The sequence below is a fragment of the Narcine bancroftii genome, chromosome 1 (assembly GCF_036971445.1).
Source record: "Narcine bancroftii isolate sNarBan1 chromosome 1, sNarBan1.hap1, whole genome shotgun sequence".
In the NCBI taxonomy this organism is placed as follows: Eukaryota; Metazoa; Chordata; class Chondrichthyes; order Torpediniformes; family Narcinidae; genus Narcine; species Narcine bancroftii.
In genome coordinates this window covers 94,703,260-94,707,895 of record NC_091469.1, presented here as the reverse complement: position 1 = coordinate 94,707,895, position 4,636 = coordinate 94,703,260, and the positions used below count along the sequence as shown (strand labels likewise).

Below are 4,636 nucleotides of genomic sequence, written 5' to 3'. Positions count from 1 at the left end.
TATACTCTGTCTCCCTCTCAACACTTTTGGACTCACAATCCACCCAGCAAAGTTTCATTTTGGGTTGTTAATTATTGATTTTCTAGGGTATCATATCAACTGGTACGGTGACATACTACTACCTTCTAAGGTGCAAGTCATTCAACAATTTGCTCAGCCTGACACAGTTAAAGGACTACAAGAATTTGACAGTAAGGTTAATTTTTATCACTGGTTTATTTCATCTGAGGCCCAGATCATGCAACCTCTTTTTTTCCTGATGTCCACAAAATCCAGAGGTCGAGTGGTCAGATGAGACAACGAAGGCTTTCAATGAAACCAAATATGTCTTGGCTAAAGCTATGCTCCTCATCCACCCACAAGTAAATGTCCCTATGGCCCTCACAGTGGATGCCTCCCATTATTGCCCCAGAAGACCCCAAAACCCAGCAGCAATATAAATTCACCAAGACAAATGGTTACTTTAACAAAAGTTATTTTGAATTTTCATTGAACATAAAAACAGGATCAAACTTCAACTTATTACTATTAACTTAATTTAACCCCCTTCTAATTCTAAGCACACATATATATGTTCAGGACAGTTCTTTGATTCACGAGATAATCTCACTTCTCACTCCTCCAAGTTCACTAGTATCAGGCAATTCTTATATTATGCACAGAATTTAATATTTATGAATTTTCATCAAACTCTGGTGCTTAAATGGAAGGTTCTTATTGGTTTCAGAGAGAGATTTGTTGCTCACTGGACACACACAAACTGATTTCCTCCGATCAGCCACTTTAGTGTTTTGCCGAAGAAATTTGCCCCATCAGGGTTTTTCAAGTGATATGTTATTTTTTCAGGTCATCACAGAGTTCTTTTTGTTTCCTTTATTTCAGGTGAAACACTTAAGCCAGCCATTTCCTCTTGTAAGTACCACAAGGGTTTTCAACAGGCTGAACTCAGAACTCACAACCCATCTTCAAAATGGGGCTTCAACAAGCTGCCAGGTTGCCATGCTGCAGTCTCCAAAAACCACAGCAGAAAAGCCTGTTTGGTCTCCTCTCTCTGCTTGCAAAACCACCAGACTTTCTTAGAACAGTAAACTGCAACCAGACAGATTGCAGAACTGGACCCAAACTTCTGAGCCTGTTCCTCTGGTGCTTTCAAAACAATAATCCATTAGCCCACAGCATGTCCAATTAAACCTGACTTGTAAAGTCTCTTGAGCTCGGGGTTCTTCTATTCGCACCTCCTCGTGAAAACCTTTAGCAAAGCAGTTTTTATTGTCTTTACAAAGTCACTACACCCGGAGTGTCTGGTTTGAGCAAAGCTCTTGCATTTTAAACGAGATCTGTTGTGAAAAGTGTTTTTTTTGTGACTTACCCTCAAACTTCCACAATTTCCTTTAAAATTATATCTTTATACAATATAAAATATAATATATCCATCACACTCTGAAGCAGCAGTAGGCGATGTTCTGGGTCAGTTGGTAGACGGCCAACAGAAGCCACTAGCCTTTTTCAGCCAACACCTGTGCCCCCATCTCCCCCCACCCCCAACCCCACCTGAGATGAAATGCAGTGTGTTTGACAGGGAGTTGCTTGCGCTCTACCTGGCAATCTGGCATTTTCTGTATTTTTCTCGAGGATAGGGAGATCATGACCTTCACAAATCACAAACTCCTGACCTTCACATTTGCTAAAGTGTCAGACCAATGGTCTGAGCAACGTCACCTGTCATATGTATCTGAATTCTCCAATATAATCAACTATATCTTAGGGAAAAGCAATGTGGTCGCTGACACCCATTCACAGACAGCAACCCAGTTAATGTGTTCCTTGTCGCTGGGAGTGGACTTTACTGCTTTAGCAAAGGCACAACAACAGGACAAAGAATTATCTACGTACTACACTGTGATCACTGGACTCCACTTAGAGGACATGCCCATCAGACCAAGGGGCTTTAAAGTTCTATGTGACGTCTCAAAGGGAAAACCCTGTCCCATCGTTCCTGCTGCTTGGAGACGCCAAGTTTTTGATACCTTGCATAGGTTAGCCTACCCTCAATCTGGGAAACAGTCAAAATAATTTTCAGTCGCTTTATGTGGCATGGACTCCAGAAACAGGTGAGGCACTGGGCAAGAACATGCACACACTGCCAAATAAGGCCATATGAAGTGCCTTATAAAACAATTCGGAACAACGGGACATCCTGCGTCTTGGACATTGGGGGCCGGGATAAAACTTTCACAGTGGACTGCCTCAAGCTGGTCAACCTTGATATTGAATAGCCGGATGTGATTCTGGCCCCTCACAAACAAGGCAGACCTTGTAAAAAGGACAATCGAGTGACGACTGCCACCACTGATGCTGGTTCAGGGGGTTGTGGGAGGGGGTCAGGTAACATCACACCTACATAGCGTGGCTCACCTACGCAGAGAGCAAACTGGCCCCAGCAATCCCGGACAGGAAAGCAACTGATGGCATCCAACGGGATTTTAGATGTGGGGCAAGCTTTGCACAAGAAGCCCACATCACTTCTGCCCCTCTGGACACGGTGGTTTAAGGGAAAGGGCGCGGGTATTTGAATGATGGGTTTTTGGTGTTGAGTAAAGGAGTTTGCACTGAGACATCACTGGACTCCGACAGCGAACCCCCATAATGTACTTATTTGTATTTATGAATATGTGTCCTGGGTATGTATTGTTTGTCTGTATTTGTGTTATATCTGTTTGTGTGTCACCGAAGATTGGAGAATGCCATTTCATAAGGTTCCTGTTAATAAACCCGAACTTGAGCTCCAGAAGGAAAAGAATCCCTTAGAGACATTGCACGGCTATGGAATTGCTCCCTCTGCTGCTGCCTCAGGTGCCTCCATAACCTCCATAGCCATATGACCTGTTGTTTGAGGTCCTGTGTTCAAGTCTCATCTCAACCCCTGGAATCTAGTTCCCCCAAAATGTTAGGACCCGGGGCCTTTTGGACAATGGTTCCCAGAAGCCTGTCACCCATGGCCTGGTGTGAGGCTTTCAACTACTGAGTCCCTAGATGGAGTCACCCCTTGTAGCCGCATTTAGCTGCCAGTGCTCCTATGCAGAACCCAGCAGGACTATCAGGATCCTCCTCCACATTCTGCTCAGCCCTGACTAAACTATTCCACTGCCTTCCTAGATTTCCTTCAGAGATCCACTTCTTGCCTCCCACCTAGTTCCTTGTTCCCAACCACTGCTCCCCTGATGCCTGCAAACCTGAATGATTGGCAATTGAATGAGAGCACCGCCATTTGGGATACGGAGCTCCAAGGATCTTCACTGATAAAAGAAACAGTGCTGCCATCCTGTTGTACAGGCAATTAAGCCTGTCCCATGGTCCTAGGATGATAGAACCCTGTCAAGAAGCCCTGAAAGGCTGTGACCCACTCCAGAGATGCAGAATTTTTATATATTTCATCTTTGTAGAGCTTAGAAAAAAGGGCCAGTGAAGAAATGAGAATTTTCAAGTCTAAAGGCAAAGTATCATTGATTTGAACAGTAGGTGGTTCTTGTATAGGAGCTGAGTTTCTTTGCAAATTCTTTCTTTTACTGGGATGGAGTGCTGCATTCAACCATTTTCCTGAAGAACCATCTCTGATGCTTTTCATTCTCTTACCCTGGTGTGTGCTTCTGATCCATTTTCCACAGTCAGATTCTTAGGATGTCTTGATAAAATTATACTTGAGTGAATTAGATACAATCTAAACACCTGGGGGCATCTCTTTCTCCTGAAGTTTACATCGGGGCAAGTCCCTTTAGAAGGCCATTGAAAGTAAATATAAGCCCCTTTTACACAGAGCTTGAAAGCTGGATATTTTCCACCTTCGAAAAAAATTGATGACGGATGTGAGGAGGGGTCCAAACTCATCCTTCTTCGTTCCGCCAAGAGGGGTACTGTCAGCAGTGGAGTGTTGTGCTCTGTGGCCAATCTAAAATGGTACAGGAAGGGGTGATGACATCATTTTGACATCTTCAGTTCATGACGAAAGTGGGGGAAATTCAAAATTGAGTTTCTGATCATGCAAAGACATTCATCTAACAATTGAGATATCACTTACTTAATAATTTTGATTATGACACTCAGCAGCTTGGATTGAGTTCTAAAGACAGCACAGAATATACAAGGCTATCAAATGCATCTGTTCTTCCACCACCAGTTTGAGAGTGCAGCAATGACATATCCAGGCGCGATTGTATTACATCACAGTTGAAGCCGACATTTATGCGATAAATGTCACATCTCCTTTGCTTCAGGATGCCGGCTTGCAGTGTGAAATATTTCACGGAGCCAGCTTCCCGAAGACAGGTTGTGCATCTTAACAGTCTAAAAAGTCTGGAGAAAGATCAATCTTCCCATCTAAAAAGATGTTGATACCTTAAGGCTTTGAGAGTGAAGCCCCTTTGTAATACTGTACCTGCTTCCCTTTATTCCTTTTTTTCCTGATTTGGTGCGAAGTACCATCACTTGAGCATTGATCTCACATCATTGCCATTCATGTAGTGAAGACTGATGCCTTGTTTCGAACAATCCTGCAGCTGCTTAAGTAAAATGGACAAATGTTAGGGACTTCTAACAAGCTAAACTTGAGAATTCTCATTTCTAAACAGCATATTTAATA

General features: G+C 43.2%; 1 long non-coding RNA gene across 1 annotated transcript; it reads right to left on the bottom strand.

Annotated features, from left to right (window-relative positions):
* Positions 1–3,408: 3,408 nt before the first annotated feature.
* Positions 3,409–4,181, bottom strand: LOC138740565 (uncharacterized). The gene is made up of 2 exons (XR_011343045.1): positions 4,076–4,181; positions 3,409–3,946 (listed from the first exon to the last, which is right to left on the bottom strand). It is a non-coding gene; the product is annotated as an uncharacterized lncRNA (long non-coding RNA).
* Positions 4,182–4,636: the final 455 nt, after the last annotated feature.